The 19,915-nt window shown below is 40.4% G+C and overlaps 1 protein-coding gene across 1 annotated transcript in view; it reads left to right on the forward strand.

The window, feature by feature from the left end:
* The window catches only part of PDE8B (phosphodiesterase 8B), a 286,597-nt gene that overhangs the window by 235,280 nt on the left and 31,402 nt on the right, over positions 1-19,915 (forward strand). The gene's annotated exons all lie outside the window — the stretch shown is intronic.

Here is a 19,915-nt window from a genome sequence, read left to right on the forward strand (position 1 = left end):
TAGGCCCCTCTACTGACAGATTTCTTGATAGGGTGATGAACAGTCCCCTACACTTGGACTGCAGTGCCTTCTGTCCTGAAGCAGACCCACCTGCACAGTGTCAAAGTGGGTAGTTTCATCTCTTGAGGAAGCCTGGGGGCCCAAGGGTATGTGTGCTACTGTGAGAACCTTCTGGTGATGAAGGCTCCACATGAACAGCCCCAGGCACAGAGGGTCAGGTTAGACAGGTAGACCAGTCTAAATGATCCCAAATAATTTGTTACCTGGACAGGACCAAGATTGTAACAAAAAGTATTTAAAATTTAAATCTATGTGGGTGTCCAGCTGCTTTTCAGATAGAAATTTCAGATATGTTTTTCTTGTACATTTTAAGCATTAATAGTACTGGAGTCTGTAAAACTGAAAGCTAGGATAGAGGAAATAACACTCTGTTTAGAGTGAGAATGTATCTCATGACTATTTGATGCCATCTGTTCCTATCTCCCTTCCATCAGCCAGGCCACCCCAGAAAATTAAATCTCTCTGTAATATCCTCCTGCAGCTAGACTGTCATCACAGAACTCCACTCATAGCCGTTACTGACTTGAAGGAAAAGTTACAATTACAGCCTTCTAGTAATGTTGCTCCTGCTTGGACTTAATTGGCATTTTTATTGTGTTTGGAAGGGAGAAAACTGTCCATGTCATATGGAAGTTGTATACTTTTTAAAAATTATGAATGCTGCTTGATTCATCCATCTTGTTACCCTTTATCAGGGTGGAGCGGTGGTGTTTAATACCCCTCTGTGCCTTCATTCCTAAAGGAGCATTTCCAGACCAAATGAAGTTAATGGTCTCACTTACTAGTATTTCTTAACAGGTGGCATCAGCCCCTAGACGTGCAGCTTAGGACCAGAAATGGCTGTAGTGTTCCATGCAGTGACACGGAAGTGGGAGACGTAGGCAGTGCAGAGCTGTGCAGAGATCCCCTGAGAATTAGGAGACAGCAGTGGCTGCTGGGAAATGTGTCACACACTGCTGAGCATGGGCCCACCCATCTGACACGAGGAAACTACACTCAGAAGGGGACTGGCCTGCCAGGTCCACTAGCTGCTAGCTGGTCAGTGTGACTCCTACAGCCTCTCCAGCTGATGCAGTGCTGCCTACCCCCTTCCCCAGCACCATCAGCCTGGCTGAGTAGCAGGTCACTCATCTCTAAAACCAGGGTTTTTGTCTGGGTCTGCTTTCATTCTCTGTTAAAGGAAGTCCTCAGCTTCTTCAGCAGAAGAAAGGGGCCAGGTATGAGGAGCTCCAGACCTCTACCCCCTGCTGCTGTTCCAACTGAAGTCACTCTGCTTTACCTGTTTTATATTTCGTGAGAGTTAATTCAAAGAAAGCCTTCTGCAGCTAAACCCTGGTCTGGCGCTACCCCTGTCCAGTGTGATCAATGCCAGAGCTGGAGGTGATTGAGTCATTATCATTGTCAATGTGTGCTACTTACCTGCCCTGTCCACATCCACAAGCCCTACCCATGCTTCTCAATCTCCCCCCGCAAACCTAATCCTCCAACCAGGCCTGATTCCTCCTGCTGAAGCCAGGGCATTTGGGGGGCTGAGGATGGGCACATCACTTATGACTGTTTCCCCTACTTTACTCCTAGACTTTGATTATTTCCATATTCAGGTACCACCTGACCTATTCATATTTAATTTTTCTTTAGAAGGAGTCACTTTAAAAAAGATTTTTTTTTATTGAAGTCTAGTTGATTTACAGTGCTGTGCCAATCTCTGCTGTACAGCAAAGTGACTCAGTTATACACATATAGACATTCTTTTTTATATTCTTTTCCATTATGGTTTATCACAGGATATTGAATATAGTTCCCTGTGCTATACAGTAGGACCTTGTTGTTTATCCATACTATATATAATAGTTTACATCTGCTAATCCCACACTCCCAATCCATCCCTCCCCCACCTCCACCTTGGCAACCACAGGTCTGCTCTCTATGTCTGTGAGTCTGTTTCTGTTTCATAGATAGGTTCATCTGTGCCATATTTTAGATTCCACATATAAGTGATATCATATGGTATTTGTCTTTCTGACTTACTTCACTTAGTATGATAATCTCTAATTGCATCCATGTTGCTGCAAATGGCATTATTTCATTCTTTTTTATGGCTGAGTAGTATTCCATTGTATATATGTACCACATCTTCTTTATCCATTTATCTGTTGATGGACATTTAAGTTGTTTCCATGTTTTGGCTATTGTGAATAGTGCTTCTATTAAAATAGGGGTGCATATATCTTTTTGAATTACAGTTTTCTCTGGGTATATGCCCAGGAGTGGGATTGCTGGGTCATATGGTAATTCTATTTTTAGTTTTCTGAGGAACCTCCATACTGTTTTTCACAGTAGCTGCACCAACTTACATTCCCACCAACAGTGTAGGAGGGTTCCCTTTTCTCCACACCCTCTCCAGCATTTGTTATTTGCAGGCTTTTTAATGATGACCATTCTGACCAGTGTGAGGTGGTACCTCATTGTAGTTTTGATTTTCATTTCTCTAATAATTAGTGATGTTGAGCATCTTTCATGTACCTACTGGCCATCTGTATGTCTTCTTGGGAGAAATGTCTATTAAGGTCTTCTGCCCATTTTTCGATTGGGTTGTTTGTTTTTTTGTTGTTGAGTTGTTTGAGCTGTTTGTATATTTTGGAGATTAAGCCCTTGTCACTCACATCATTTGCAAATATTTTCTTCCATTCCGTGGGTTGTCTTTTCTTTCTTTCTTTCTTTTTTTTTTTTTTTTTAAGGTTTCCTTGGCTGTGCAAAAGCTTGTAAATTTGATTAGGTCCCATTTGATTATTTTTGTTTTTATTTCTGTTGCCTTAGGAGTTGACCTAAGAAAACATTGGTACAATTTATGTCAGAGAATATTTTGCCTATGCTCTCTTCTAGGAGTTTATGGTGTCATGTCTTATGTTTAAGTCTTTAAGCCATTTTGAGTTTATTTTTGTGCATGGTGTGAGGATGTGTTCTAACTTTACTGATTTACATGCAGCTGTCCAACTTTCCCAGCACCACTTGCTGAAGAGACGATTTTTTTCCCCATTTTATATTCTTGCCTCCTTTGTCAAAGATTAATTGACCATAGGTGTGTGGGTGTATTTCTGAGCTCTGTATTCTGCTCCATTGATTCGTATGTCTGTTTTTATACCAGTACCACACTGCTTTGATTACTGTAGCTTTGTAGTATTGTCTGAAGTCCGGGAGAGTTATGCCTCCTGCTTTTTTTTTTTTCCTCAGGATTGCTTTGGCAATTCTGGGTCTTTTATGGTTCCATATAAATTTTTTGGATTATTTGTTCTAGTTCTGTGAAAAATGCCGTGGGTAATTTGATAGGGATCGTATTAAATCTGTAGGTTGCTTTGGGTAGTGTGGCCATTTTAACAATGTTAATTCTTCCAATCCAAGAGCATGGAATATCTTTCCATTTCTTTGAATCCTCTTTAATTTCCTTTATTAATGTTTTATGGTTCTCAGCGTATAAGTCTTTCACCTCCTTGGTCAGGTTTATTCCTAGGTATTTTATTTTTTGGTGCTATTTTAAAAGGTATTGTTTTTTTACATTCCCTTTCTGATATTTCATTGTTAGTGTAAAGAAATGCAACCGATTTTTTAATGTTAATCTTGTATCCTGCTACTTTGCTGAATCCATTTATTAGATCTAGTAGTTTTTGTGTGGAGTCCTTAGGGTTTTCTATATATAGTATCGTGTCATCTGCATATAGTGACAGTTTTACCTCTTCCGAGAAGGAGTCACTTTTAAAACTTTATATCACCACAGTAATCGCTACCATAAAATGGAATACCACAATCGTTAGCCATAATGGAAGGTAACAGTAAAATAGATGTAGTAGAAAAAACCCCACAGTGTTAGTAAATCTAGACAGCTATGGCTGTTGGTTGAAAGTTCAGAGACTGAGGCCCCTCTCCTTGGAAAGTGGTAGGTGTTAAAGACCCACCAACCTGAGGCTTTCTCCTTGATAAACCCAGAAGGCTTGGAAAAACATTAAAGGACAAATGACTTGAATATATGATTCCAGGTTATTTAGCATCAAGTTTTGGAATGCCCTTAACTTACCTTTTAACCCCTCAGCATCACACCCTTGGTGAAATGCTATCTTGGCACTTTTGAACCAGCTTCGTGAAACTATCTGTTTTGTTTTCTGTCATATCCCCAGTGTCTAGAACATTACCTAGACACATAGTACACGCTCAACACGGAGTGAATAAATTCATTGTGACAGTACTTGTTTTTTGTCCCCTATTAGTAAATCCCTTGAGAGCAGGGACTAGGTCCTAACCACCTTTGTCTCACAGGCCCAATAAATATTTCTTGAATTGAATTAGAAGATGAGGTATCAATTAGAGATGCCCTTTTTCTCCTGGGGGTGATTGTTCACAAAATGTAAGCAAAGATTCTAATGAACAGCGTTTTCAGAACCTCAGGACACACAATGATAACGCTGTTTTACAATTCTGTCCTCTCATTACTAATTTTTCCTTTGTGCTGTCCCACCTCTGGGTAGCTTTCAAAGGGCCTGATTTATTAAGCAAAGGTCCCGCTGATTGCTTCTATCTTATGCTAATCTCAGTGCAAGCGAAGCCTGGGTGTCATTAAGCAGTTTAATGACTCTCTGTTGAGTGCTGGGATAACAGGAGTGAGAAAATGTTAGATCATTGCAGTTCCCTCATTCTCTCGACAAAATCTAGTAGGCATCTGAGTTTACACAATAGAACATTTAGCAAAAGTGCCATCGGTCATGGATAGTTCTTTGAGAGCAAGAAACTTTAAGCAAAATGAAATTTCTTTCATATAAGTTTATATATAAGTTTTATATATGTTTCTCTTTGTCACTGAGCAGTGAGGGGACACAGGCTAGAGGAATGATGGCATAGAAGTGAGAAACAAATGTGCTGCTTATGTGTCTACCTTAAAGGAAATGATTTCTGTAAACTAAAATCAATCCTGAAATAGCAAGCAGTGCTGCATCCAGATTCTCAACAAACAGGATACATCTATGAAAGAGCAGGCCGAGGGAACCAGCATTATCTGGGCACCCACTATTTGCCAGGCCAGTGGTTCTCAAAGTATGGCCACTGGATCAGCAGCCTCAGCCTTACAGAACTTGTTAGAAATGCAAGTTCTCAGGCCCTGCCCTACACCTACTGAAACAGAAATTATGGGGGCCCAGCACAGATGTGTGGTTTTATATGTGTGTGTGTGTGTGTGTGTGTGTGTGTGTGTGTGTGTGTGTGATTTTTCTTTTTTTTTGGCTGCGCCTCACGGCATGTGGGATTTTAGTTCCCCAACCAGGGATCGAACCCGTACCCCCTGCAGCGGAAGCACAGAGTCTTAACCACTGGACTGCCAGGGAAGTCCCAGCAGTGTGGTTTTAACCAGCCTTCTATGTGATTCTGACATAAAAGACCAGCCTGAGAGCTAGTAGGCTAGGCATTTTGTACACATTATTTCATTTGATCCTCTTAGATCCTAAAAAGTAGGCATTGGTCCCCATTTACCCGTAAGGAAACTGAGACTCAGTGAAGTTCATAAGTTTACACAACTAAAAATGGAGATATCAGAAGATCTGTTGGCAATCCTATGATTTTTCAGCTTGAATCAGTGTTTCTCAAACTGTAATGTGTAATCAAATCACTTAGAGATTACATGTTAAAATGCAGATCCTGATTCGGAGTCTGGAGTGAGCCTGAGAGTGGGTGGAGTTAACAAGCTCCAGGTGTTGCCGGTGCTGCTGGCACAGAGCATTCTGAGTGGGGAGGCATCAGGAATTGCAGCGTGGTCCCCAGACCTGCAGCCCTGGCCTCACCTGGGAACTTGTTAGAGATCCAATTCTAGGCAGAAGTTTGAGAATCACTATCTTATTTCCATATTAGAAAACTCAGTATTTGCTAGGTATGAAGCAAAGTGGTGCTTACATGGTAGGTATTTGGAAACAATTAAAAGAGAAGCTGGACAAGGGATAAAAGATAAAACATCTAAGCCTGAATGGTCACTTGCATTAAGTGTTTTCCCATGAGGTAAGCATACAAAAATGATTTTCACTGGGCTATATCATGAGAATCCTTCTCTGTGTAAAGGCTTTTGCAAGTGCATGATGAATGTAGGGCCAGTGGACACTAGTAAGAGAAGTGAGAGAAATTTCGACCAAGGGATACCAGCCATATCTGAACATGCTAGATCGGAGATTGCACAGAAGGTTGTTTAAGTTTTTCCAAGAAAATACCTAACAGCACAGGAGATATTTATTTTCAGCAAATTAATTTAAAAAAAAAGCAGCTTGAGATCTTTCTTTTTAATCTTGTGTAATCTTAAATATTCATATGCATTTTCATTTATATCAAACCAATGCATGTTGCTTTGATTTAAGTAACATTTTAAATTACCATCAAGATAAAAGAGAGGAGAGATGATGTTATTTTGAGTCTGTTAGGCTCATAAAATTAACGGAAGTGAGGAGATCTGACATGGAGCATCAAGATTGGCATCCAGGCAACTTCTCCTCTGCCTTAGTGCTATAGTATTTTGAGAAACCAGACTCAGAGTACGTGAGAACAATGACAACAACTTGTCCATGGCTTTGGGAGCTTATGTAAAGGTAACCATTGAGGACAGGGATCCAGAATGTTGCATGAGGAGTTTTCTTTCAGTGTTTGGGGAACACTGTTGGTGTTTGTTTGCTGTTTGGGAATTTTGAGAAGTGTATCTTCAAGTGGTTTTTGAAAATAGAGCAGACAGAAAGGATCTTTGATCTATGCATCAGATATTCATACCTTCTGAGGAAATAGTCATCAAAGTATTTTCAGAAATTCTGTATTAGTCCACTCACACTGTCATTTTCCTTGCATGTAAATGAAGTGAGGGTCTCGAATGACTCAGTTTCCATAATCAAATTTCTCATCCAGCGTTCAAACTCCACTGCATTACTGAAGTCTTGTCATTATACATGAAAGCATTTAGTTTTGTCATGAAGTTGTTGGTCAAGAATGTTCACTCTTAAAGATGGCTTACACTGATTATTTAAGAGAATAGTGCTTTTCTTCATCTTAACCAGGTTTTTACCCCTTTTCATCATATTTGGGGTGGGGAAGACGCAAAAAACAAGCAAACAATACAAAGCCAAAGGTTGAAAACTCTGATCAAAGCCAGCACTCTTCTGTATAATCAAGAAATATTTCAAAGTCACTTATCATTCCTTTACAAATGTATGTATAGATATGAACAATCATTTTGTTTTTTAAATAATATCTACTGGGTTTTATCACTGCATTGATTACGATGAGAAACTTAACAAAGAATCTCTCAGAGGCGCAGCAACTGGTTCAGGGATGAGGGTGCACTCAGGTGTTTGATAGCCTTGATTTCTCACCATCACACCAGCTCTTTTGCTTGTCATAGATTTGGCGCTATCAGAGCACACGGATTTTTTTTTTTATCACTACTGTATTTGCTTTTTTAAAAAAAACACTCATTTTATGGAAAACTTCCTTATCAGTATTCTACCATGAAATGCTTAAGAGACATCCATATTAAGTATAATCAACAACGATCAATATGATGGTCAAATCATTAACAACAGTGTTTTCACCACAAGCTATAAGGTAAAGAACCTGGTTAACCTCAGTCTCTTATGGACTCATTTACTGAACTTCTATGTGCAAGTACTATGTTAGCACTCAGTATACAAAGGTAATCAAGTGAGACACAGGTCCTGCTAAAAGTAGGACTTACAGTTGGGAAGGATAACAAACAATCAAATAAGTACAAAGTTATGAACCATAAAAAAAATGCAATAAAGGAAAAGTCCATTGAGAACATATGACACTAGGACTTAACCTCATGAGGGACTGGGATGGGCAGGAAATACCTGGGAAGTCTTCCCTGAGAAACCACCTTTCAGCTAAGATCTGCAGGATAAATAGGCAAAAGGAAGAGAATGGATTGGGAAACTTTCTGGGCAAGAGTCACATGTGCAAAGGCTCTGAGGTAGTAAAGAACATGGAAAAATTAGAGGGATGGCAGTGTGGCCTGCAAGCTGAAAGCCCAGGACAGAGTGGCAGGGGTCAGTGGTGCATCTGGGGAGCTGGCAGGGGCCAGGTTGAGGAGAGCCTCATAGCCAGGTTGTCAAATGGGGCTGACCCTGAGACCAACTGGGAAGTGTGAGTTTTAAGCAGGAGAATGACAGGATTAAATGTACAGTTTTGCAAGATTACACTCATTGAAAAGTTGAGAATGGATTAGGTTGGGAGGGTTATTGCTGAGGTTAGAGTTAGACGAGAGCTGATGGTAGCCTTGTACTCTGACAATGGAGAGAAATGGGTAATCCCAGAGGTATTTAGAAGTGAGATTTTACAGGATTTGATGATGGACTAGACATGAGGATGAGAGAAAAGGAAGCATCACAGATGACCCCCAGGCTCACATACTGGGAATCTGGTGATTTTAATTACAACTCATGCCTCTTATGACTCTGTCATTCCATGATGACAAAAGCAGATTCAGATATTTCTACCAAATGCTATTCACACTCTCCCAAGGTGATTCTGAAATGAATGTTGAAGGAGGTATCTAGTATTTATTTGCTTGTTAGCTTGTTATTGTTGTGATCCTGGCCTTGACTCATTATTTTTTTAACATCTTTATTGGAGTATGATTGCTTTACAATGGTGGTTAGTTTCTGCTTTATAACAAATTGAATCAGCTATACATATACATATATCCCCATATCTCCTCCCTCTTGCGTATCCCTCACACCCTCCCTATCCCACCCCTCTAGGTGGTCACAAAGCACCGAGCTGATCTCCCTGTGCTATGCGGCTGCTTCCCACTAGCTATCTATTTTACATTTGGTAGTGATATATAAGTCCATGCCACTCTCTCACTTCATCCCAGCTTACCCTTCCCCCTCCCCGTGTCCTCAAGTCCATTCGCAACATCTGCATCTTTATTCCTGTCCTGCCCCTAGGTTCATCAGAACCAATTTTTTTTTTTATTCCATATATATGTCTTAGCATACGGTATTTGTTTTTCTCTTTCTGACTTACTTCACTCTGTATAACAGACTCTAGGTCCATCCACCTCACTACAAATAACTCAATTTCATTTCCTTTTATGGCTGAGTAATATTCCATTGTATATATGTGCCACATCTTCTTTATCCATTCATCTGTCGATGGACACTTAGGTTGCTTCCATGTCCTGGCTATTGTAAATAGTGCTGCAATGAACATTGTGGTACATGACTCTTTTTGAATTATGGTTTTCTCTGGGTATATGCCCAGTAGTGGGATTGCTGGGTCGTATGATAGTTCTATTTTTAGCTTTTTAAGGAACCTCCATACTGTTCTTCATAGTGGCTGTATCAATTTACATTCCCACCAACAGTGCAAGAGGGTTCCCTTTTCTCCACACCCTCTCCAGCATTTATTGTTTGTAGATTTTTTGATCATGGCCATTCTGACTGGTGTGAGGTGATACCTCATTGTAGTTTTGATTTGCATTTCTCTAATGATTAGTGATGTTGAGCACCGTTTCATGTGTTTGTTGGCAATCTGTATATCTTCTTTGGAGAAATGTCTATTTAGGTCTTCTGCCCATTTTTGGATTGGGTTGTTTTTTGATATTGAGCTGCATGAGCTGCTTGTATATTTTGGAGATTAATCCTTTGTCAGTTGCTTCATTTGCAAATATTTTCTCCCATTCTGAGGGTTGTCTTTTCATCTTGTTTATAGTTTCCTTTGCTGTGCAAAAGCTTGTAAGTTTCATTAGGTCCCATTTGTTTATTTTTGTTTTTATTTCCATTTCTCTCGGAGGTAGGTCAAAAAGGATCTTGCTGTGATTCATGTCATAGAGTGTTCTGCCTATGTTTTCCTCTAAGAGTTTTGTAGTGTGTGGCCTTACCTTTAGGCCTTAAATCCATTTTGAGTTTATTTTTGTGTATGGTGTTAGGGAGTGTTCTAATTTCATGCTTTTACATGTAGCTGTCCAGTTTTCCCAGCACCACTTATTGAAGAGGCTATCTTTTCTCCGTTGTATATTCTTGCCTCCTTTATCAAAGATAAGGTGAACATATGTGCGTAGGTTTCTCTCTGGGCTTTCTATCCTGGTCCATTGATCTATATTTCTGTTTTTGTGCCAGTACCATACTGTCTTGATTACTGTAGCTTTGTACTATGGTCTGAAGTCAGGGAGCCTGATTCCTCCAGCTCCGTTTTTCTTTCTCAAGATTGCTTTGGCTATTCGGGGTCTTTTGTGTTACAATACAAATTGTGAAATTTTTTGTTCTAGTTCTGTGAAAAATGCCAGTGGTAGTTTGATAGGGATTGCATTGAATCTGTAGATTGCTTTGGGTAGTATAGTAATTTTCACAATGTTGATTCTTCCAATCCAAGAACATGGTATAGCTCTCCATCTGTTTTTATCATCTTTAATATCTTTCATCAGTGTCTTATAGTTTTCTGCATACAGATCTTTTGTCTCCTTCGGTAGGTTTATTCCTAGGTATTTTATTCTTTTTGTTGCAGTAGTAAATGGGAGTGTTTCCTTAATTTCTCTTTCAGATTTTTCATCATTAGTGTATAGGAATGCCAGAGATTTCTGTGCATTAATTTTGTATTCTGCTACTTTACCAAATTCATTGATTAGCTCTAGTAGTTTTCTGGTAGCATCTTTAGGATTCTCTATGTATAGTATCATGTCATCTGCAAATAGTGACAGCTTTACTTCTTCTTTTCCAATTTGGATTTCTTTTATTTCTTTTTCTTCTCTGATTGCCGTGGCTAAAACTTCCAAAACTATGTTGAATAATAGTGGTGAGAGTGGGCAACCTTGTCTTGTACCTGATCTTAGTGGAAATGGTTTCAGTTTGTCACCATTGAGGACGATGTTGGCTGTGGGTTTGTCATATATGGCCTTTATTATGTTGAGGTAAGTTCCCTCTATGCCTACTTTCTGGAGGGTTGTTATCATAAATGGGTGTTGAATTTTGTCAAAAGCTTTTTCTGCATCTATTGAGATGATCATACGGGTTTTATCCTTCAATTTGTTAGTATGGTGTATCACATTAATTGATATGCATATATTGAAGAATCCTTGCGTTCCTGGGATAAACCCCACTTGATCATGGTGTATGATCCTTTTAATGTGCTGTTGGATTCTGTTTGCTAGTATTTTGTTGAGGATTTTTGCATCTATGTTCATCAGTGATATTGGCTTGTAGTTTTCTTTTTCTGTGAACATCTTTCTCTGGTTTTGGTATCAGGGTGATGGTGGCCTCGTAGAATGAGTTTGGGAGTGTTCCTCCCTCTGCTATATTTTGGAAGAGCTTGAGAAGGACAGGTGTTCGCTCTTCTCTAAATGTTTGATAGAATTCGCCTGTGAAGCCATCTGGTTCTGGGCTTTTTGTTTGTTGGAAGATTTTAAATCACAGTTTCAATTTCAGTGCTTGTGATTGGTCTCTTTATATTTTCTATTTCTTCCTGGTTCAGTCTCGGAAGGTTGTGCTTTTCTAAGAATTTGTCCATTTCTTCCAGGTTGTCCATTTTATTGGCATATAGTTGCTTGTAGTAATCTCTCATGATCCTTTGTATTTCTGCAGTATCAGTTGTTACTTCTGCTTTTTCATTTCTAATTCTATTGAGTCTTCTCCCGTTTTTTCTTGATGAGTCTGGCTAATGGTTTAACAATTTTGTTTATCTTCTTATAGAACCAGCTTTTAGTTTTATTGATCTTTGCTATTGTTTCCTTCAGTTCTTTTTCATTTATTTCTGATATGATCTTTTTGATTTCTTTCCTTCTGCTAACTTTGGGGGTTTTTTTGTTCTTGTTTCTCAAATTGCTTTAAGTGTAAGGTTAGGTTATTTATTTGAGATGTTTCTTGTTTCTTGAGGTAGGGTTGTATTGCTATAAACTTCCCTCTTAGAACTGCTTTTGCTGCATCCCATAGGTTTTGGGTCATTGTGTTTTCATTGTCATTTGTTTCTAGGTATTTTTTGATTTCCTCAGTGATCTCTTGCTTATTAAGTAGTGTATTGTTTAGCCTCCATGTATTTGTATTTTTTACAGATTTTTTCCTGTAACTGATATCTAGTCTTATAGTGTTGTGGTCGGAAAAGATACTTGATACGATTTCAATTTTCTTAAATTTACCAGGGCTTGATTTGTGACCCAGGATATGATCTATCCTGGAGAATGTTCCATGAGCATTTGAGAAGAATGTGTATTCTGTTGTTTTTGGATGGAATGTCCTATAAATATCAATTAAGTCCATCTCGTTTAATGTATCATTTAAAGCTTGTGTTTCCTTATTTAGTTTCATTTTGGATGATCTGTCCATTGGTGAAAGTGGGGTGTTAAAGTCCCCTACTATGATTGTGTTACTGTTGATTTCCCCTTTTATGGCTGTTAGCATTTGCCTTATTTATTGAGGTGCTGCTATGTTGGGTGCATAAATATTTACAATTGTTATATCTTCTTCTTGGATTGATCCCTTGATGATTATGTAGTGTCCTTCTTTGTCTCTTGTAATAGTCTTTATTTTAAAGTCTATTTTGTCTGTTATGAGAATTGCTACTCCAGCTTTCTTTTGATTTCCATTTACATGGAATATCTTTTTCCATCCCCTCACTTTCAGTCTGTATGTGTCCCTAGGTCTGAAGTGGGTCTCTTGTAGACAGCATATATACAGGTCTTGTTTTTGTATCCATTCAGCCAGTGTGTGTCTTTTGATTGGAGCATTTAATCCATTTACCTTTAAGGTAGTTATCGATATGTATGTTCCTATGACCATTTTCTTAATTATTTTGGGTTTGTTATTGTAGGTCTTTTCCTTCTCTTGTGTTTCCTGCCTAGAGATATTCCTTTAGCATTTGTTGTAAAGCTGGTTTGGTGCTGCTGAATTCTCTCAACTTTTGCTTGTCTGTAAACGTTTTAATTTCTCCTCGAATCTGAATGAGATCCTTGCTGGGTAGAGTAATCTTGGTTGTAGGTTTTCCCTTTCATCATTTTAAATATGTCCTGCCACTGCCTTCTGGCTTGCAGAGTTTCTGCTGAAAGATCAGCTGTTAACCTTATGGGGATTCTGTTGTATGTTATTTATTGTTTTTCCCTTGCTGCTTTTAATATTTTTTCTTTGTATTTAATTTTTGATAGTTTGATTAATGTGTGTCTTGGCATGTTTCTCCTTGGATTTTTCCGGTATGGGACTGTCTGCGCTTCCTGGACTTGATTAACTATTTCCTTTCCCATATTAGGGTATTTTTCAACTATAATCGTTTCAAATATTTTCTCAGTCCCTTTCTTTTTCTCTTCTGCTGGGACCCCTATAATTCGAATGTTGGTGCGTTCAATGTTGTCCCAGAGGTCTGAGACTGTCCTCAATTCTTTTCATTCTTTTTTCTTTATTCTGCTCTGCAGTAGTTATTTCCACTATTTTATCTTCCAGGTCACTTATCCGTTCTTCTGCCTCAGTTATTCTGCTATTGATTCTTCTAGAGAATTTTTAATTTCATTTATTGTGTTCATCACTGTTTGTTTGCTCTTTAGTTCTTCTAGGTCCTTGTTAAACGTTTCTTATATTTTCTCCATTCTATTTCCAAGATTTTGGATCATCTTTACTATCATTACTCTGAATTCTTTTTCAGGTAGACTGCCTATTTCCTCTTCATTTGTTTGGTCTGGTGGGTTTTTACCTTGCTCCTTAATGTGCTGTGTGTTTCTCTGTCCTCTCATTTTGCTTAACTTACTGTGTTTGGGGTCTCCTTTCTGCAGGCTGCAGGTTCGTAGTTCCCGTTGTTTTTGGTGTCTGCCCCCAGTGGCTAATGTTGGTTCAGTGGGTTGTGTAGGCTTCCTGGTGGAGGGGACTAGTGCCTGTGTTCTGGTGGATGAGGCTGGATCTTGTCTTTCTAGTGGGCAGGTCCACGTCTAGTGGTGTGTTTTGGGGTGTCTGTGGCCTTATTATGATTTTAGGCAGCCTCTCTGCTAATGGGTGGGGTTGTGTTCCTGTCTTGCTAGTTGTTTGGCATAGGGTGTCCAGCACTATAGCTTGCTGGTCGTTGAGTGGAGCTGGATCTTAGCGAAGAGATGGAGATCTCTGGGAAAGCTTTCGCTGCTTGATTTTACGTGGAGCTGGGAGGTCTCTGGTGGACCAATGTCCTGAATTCGGCTTTCCCACCTCAGAGGCACAGGCCTGACACCCTGTCAGCCACACGGCTCAGAAGAAAAGGGAGAAAAAAAGAAAGAAAAATAGAAAATAAAATAAAGTTATTAAAATAAAAAATAATTATTAAAAATTAAAAAATTAAAAAGTAATTAAAAAAAAACAAAAAAATGGACAGACAGAACCCTAGGACAAATGGTAAAAGCAAAGCTATACATCAAAATCACACAAAGAAGAATACACATACACCCTCACAAAAAGAGAAAAAGGAAAAATATATATATACTGTTGCTCCCAAAGTCCACTGCCTCAATTTTGGGATGATTTGTTGTCTATTCAGGTGTTCCAGAGATGCAGCGTACATCAAGTTGCTTGTGGAGATTTAACCCGCTGCTCTGAGGCTGCTGGGAGAAATTTCCCTTTCTCTTCTTTGTTCACACAGCTCCTGGGGTTCAGCTTTGGATTTGGACCCGCCTCTGCATGTAGGTTGCCTGAGGGCATCTGTTCTTCGCTCAGACAGGACGGGGTTAAAGGAGCAGCTGATTCGGGGGCTCTGGCTCACTCAGGCTGGGGGGAGGGAGGGGTACGGAATGCGGGGCGAGCCTGCGGCGGCAGAGGCCAGCGTGACGTTGCACCAGCCTGAGGCGCGCCGTGCGTTCTCCCGGGGAAGTTGTCCTTGGATCACCGGACCCTGGCAGTGGCGGGCTGCACAGGCTCCCGGGAGAGGCGGTGTGGAGAGTGACCTGTGCTCGCACACAGGCTTCTTGGTGGCTGCAACAGCAGCCTTAGCATCTCATGCCCGTCTCTGGGGTCCGCGCTGATAGCCGCAGCTCGCGACCGTCTGTGGAACTTGTTTAGGCGGCGCTCTGCATCTCCTCTCCTCGCGCACCCCGAAACAATGGTTTCTTGCCTCTTAGGCAGGTCCAGACTTTTTCCCGGACTCCCTCCCGGCTAGCTGTGGCGCACTTACCCCTTCAGGCTGTGTTCATGCCGCCAACCCCAGTCCTCTCCCTGTGATCCGACTTCCGAAGCCCGAGCCTCAGCTCCCAGCGCCCGCCCGCCCCGGCGGGGGAGCAGACAAGCCTCTCGGGCTGGTGAGTGCTGCTTGGCACCGATCCTCTGTGTGGGAATCTCTCCGCTTTGCCCTCTGCACCCCTGTGGCTGCGCTCTCCTCCGTGGCTCCGAAGCTTCCTCCCTCCGCCACCCGCAGTCTCCGCCCGCGAAGGGGCTTCCTAGTGTGTGGAAACCTTTCCTCCTTCACAGCTCCCTCCCAGAGGTGCAGGTCCGGTCCCATCCCTATTCTTTTGTCTCTGTTTTTTCTTTTTTCTTTTGCCCTACCCAGGTGTACGTGGGGAGTTTCTTGCCTTTTGGGAGGTCTGAGGTCTTCTGCCAGCGTTCAGTAGGTATTCTGTAGGAGTTGTTCCACATGTAGATGTATTTCTGATGTATTTGTGGGGAGAAAGGTGATTTCCACGGCTTACTCTTCCGCCATCTTGAAGGTCTCGAGATCTATATTATTAAAGTTTTATCCCCGTGGTCTGGAACCAAAACTGCAGTATCTTGAAGTTATGCCCTGCCCCATTGAGAGCCCCACATCCTCCTTCCCTTGTCACCTTGAGTTTAGCTCAAGTCGCCCTTCACCTCGGATGCCAAAACTGTTCCTTGACTCATTTTAATTGCTAAAAAGTCTCATGATTTTTCATTTAAAAAGTTATTTCTGAGTTTTTCTCCTATAAGAGATACCAGGATTTAGGTTCATTTGTAACTGCATAATTCACAAAATCAATCAATAAAATTATTAAAGTCAATGTATTAAATAGTTACCTAGGTAAATCTTATACTTCTAAGATTGACAGCTGCTGTCTACAATTCCTTAGTGATGGTTTGAAATGGAACATCATCCTCATGCCCAGGCTCGTGGTGCAGAGTCCCAGGGACCATGACATGTCACTCACCTTGCTCAATTTCAGGCTGTTCTCAATTTTCTTCATCTTATTTATTTTCACAAATTTTGAAATTGTTTCGGACTTCCAATTTTTAGCCATCAATCTATATTGTCAGTTGAACATTTAACTTTCTCAATATTTTATTATGAAATTTTTCAAACATATAAAAGAGTTAGAAGAATTGTAAGTAAATACACATGTATTCACCACCTAGGTTCTGTAAGTAACATTTTTCTCAATCATCTATCCATCCATATATCTATCAGTCCATCTATCCATCCCCCAATTCATCCATCAGTCCATCTTATTCTTTGATAGATTTCAAATTAAGTTGCAAACATCAGGACATTTCACCCCTTGGTACTTTGGCATGCATATTATTAATTAGAGTTTAATATTTGTTTGTGAGTTTTTTCATTTTTTAGGTAAAAGTTACATAGAGTGAAATGTACAAATCCTAAGTATAACACTCCTTGAGTTTCAGCAAATGCATATGCCTCTGTATTGCAGACCCCGTCAAGATTTCAAACCTTCCCAACCCAGACGTTCCCTCACGCCCCTTCCCAGTTATCCCTGCCTCCACTCCCTTCCTTCCCACGCCCCGAGGTAACACTGTTCTGACTTTTGTAACCACAGAGTAGTTTTGCCTGTTCTAGAGCTTCATAAAGCGTCTCCTCTTTTGTGCTGGCTTCTTTCATTCATCATCAGTGTTTTGAGATTCATTCATGTTGTATGTATCAGTATTTTTTTCTTTTTCCTTTTTATTTCTACCGCAGTTTATTTCTCTTGTTGATGGACTTCTGGGCTGTTTTCAGTTTGGGACTCCTTTGAACATTCTTAGACAAGTCTTTTTTGTGAATATATGCTTTCATTTATCTTGGGTAGATACTCGGGAGTAGAGCTGAATACGGAGGAGTTGGGTCATAGGGTAGGCATATGTTTAATTTTATAAGAAACTACCAGACCTTTTTCATAGTGGCTGTACCACTTTTTACACCCTCCAACATGTGAGAGTTCCAGTTGTTCCACATACTTGACAGAATTTCTTTTTTAGACATTCTGGTGGATGTGTAAAGAAAATATTGTTTTAAAATGATTATTCTTTAAGAGGAAAACAATCAAATGACCCTGAAATCACACATGCACACACACACACCCAGAATTCGTAGTGCTTTTGAGCCAAGCATAATCAGGTATCTGTACACCGAGCATTTAGCACAAGGACAGTAACACTTGTGGGAACCTATAGTATTTTAAGGAATTAAAAGATTGGAATTATGATTTTTTTCCCCAAAAACAGGCTGTAAGCTTCCAAGGCCTTGCTAAGAAATTCCAGCTTTGAGCTCTGGGAAGAGTGGCACAGGCAAGGCCAGCAGTATTCACATTGCAGAACTTTAGTGCTGAAGCCTGGGGACACATGGTATCAGAATTCTTCGTCATTACTGTATGCATTTCCACTACAAAAGGGAAAACAAAAACACTGCACTCTGGAGAGATTGGCTGACATGTAGCCATTGAATTACGATTTCTTTTCTTTGCTTTAGCATGCATGTGACAAAACCTATCGATAGCAGAGATTCAAACCCTCCCCAAAATTACAAACAAAATTGTATTCAAACAGATGCCCTTCACTGAACCTGGGGATATTGTCCTCAGACCCCAGTTTAACAAGCTTGCGCCCGGGCTTCCCTTCTGGGGCCTGACTGTAGAGAGCAACGTGACAAAGAGAAGTGGTTTTAGATGGAGAGAGCTGGGTTTGAAATTGGGATCTGCTGTGTGCTGGCTGTGCGGCTCAGACAAGCCCCTCAACTTCTCGAAACCTCAGCTTCTGCATCTGTCAGAAGGAATGACAACCTTTCCTCCTTTCGAGGGTGCTGTAAGACTAGATTGCAAATGTAGAGCTGCTAGCACCGTGCAAACATGTAAGAGATGGCTGCTGTGGTCACAGGAGAAGTGGTTCCTCCTCTCTTCCTGACCACAGTCCTCAGGCCCACAGGCCTCTCCTGGCTGCCCACCAGAGAGTGCCAAACTACAGGACCACTCGTTCTCTGTATTTCCTCAGTGAGCCTGACTGAGAATTATGAGGAAATAATTTTAATAGAAGCATTCATACCAAGTTATAAATGATGGGTGGGTTTAGCCTTCCAAGAAGAAAATTGTAATTCTAAAAGAATTGTTTTCATTCAAATGAATCTTTGGTTGTAAAAGGAGGTATTTGGGAGAGGCAGGAAGATAACCTGAGTTGGAAGCTTCAGTAAAAACCTAGCACTGCTGGGTTGTGATGGGCAAACTGTCCTCAGGCACTGCTCTTACCACAGAGGATTGTGAAGGGAATAATGACCTGACACAGCCCTGCAGAACCTCTGCGTGCAAAGCAAGTGGTGATTGGTTGTTTGAGGAGTATTTCCAGTCTCTGCTGCTGTCCATAACGAAGAGCCCATCAGAGGCAGATGAGCCAATTTAGGGGCACAGGTTTATGGGGGATGCAGCGTGCTCAGCTCAGAAACTGCCGAATGCAACATCCTGTGTGGAGAAAGGCCAGAGCCATCTCAGCAGATGGACCCAGTACCTCTCCTCTCCCCTCCTCCCTGTCCCCTCTTCTCCCTTCAGGGGCAGGTGCACATTTCTGTCCTAAAGGCAGGGTTGGACTGTGCATCTACTGGACCTTGGGCTTCATCTAGTTCCATCGAGACTGAACACAAAGCCTACACTGACTTCCCAGGAGGCCCACAGTTCAATCAGCTGGCCTGCAGAAGTCAACGAAAGACAAGAATGTAGCTTTCTGTGTAATCTGGGGAGCCATGGGACTTTGTTCCTAAAGGAGAGATGTATTGTGATTCAAAGAGAAAAGCTAAGCATTTAAAGATCACTTGCTTTTGAGCTAAAGCTGACTGAGAAAAAGTTGTATTCTTTTGGTTATCAGAAATTCATACTGCACTCAGTAGCTTTGTAGCGAATGATCTTTATTTGTAAAGGAAAAACATAAAACAGTTGTTCACGGAAGAAATAAAAAGTTCCCATAATTACGGGATAAATAAGTCACAGCCCTTAGTCACATATAAGACCAAGATCTCACACAGGCTGGCCATGTAATTTTTTCTGTAATTATGTGGAATGAACTGTGCAGAATAATTCATACAAAACCCCTATTTTAACACTTCAATTTTACATGATTATTTTTCAATGGTTCAATCAGGCTGGAACATTTTACTGTATCTGAAATATATGGGACTTCTGGCTGTTACAGCTGGTGTTGCTAAACCATACTAATCTTCCCCCATAAACAGTCCTACATACTCATCTGTCTTGTTTTTCAGGTTAACTTATTCCATTCATTCAGTGCCTACAAATGTGTGATGGTTTGAGAAACTGGAAGTAGGTGGATTTAGCAGCAAAGCAGCATGATTATAATCATGATAAAGCTAGGTGTGCCCCAGTAACAGTGTCTTAGTTATAAACACCAGAAATGCAGAACCCCCAAAGAAAGCATATTTATTATTTCTAATGTTAATAACTTCACTAAACATTTGACAGATATGTACTGAGCATTAGCACAAAAAAATTGATACTAAGAAAGAACTAGGTGCAAAATTGAATCTAAAGTTCAGAGCTTATGAAGAAACGTTTAGTAAATTGACTGTCTATAATTGAAGTGCATTTGAAGAGCTTTTGGGGAAGGTTTTTTAATATCCTAGGCTTAAATTCAGATTGCTTTTATATTACAGGAAAAATGTATAACATGTC

The sequence above is a fragment of the Eubalaena glacialis genome, chromosome 4, assembly GCF_028564815.1.
Source record: "Eubalaena glacialis isolate mEubGla1 chromosome 4, mEubGla1.1.hap2.+ XY, whole genome shotgun sequence".
NCBI lineage: Eukaryota > Metazoa > Chordata > Mammalia > Artiodactyla > Balaenidae > Eubalaena > Eubalaena glacialis.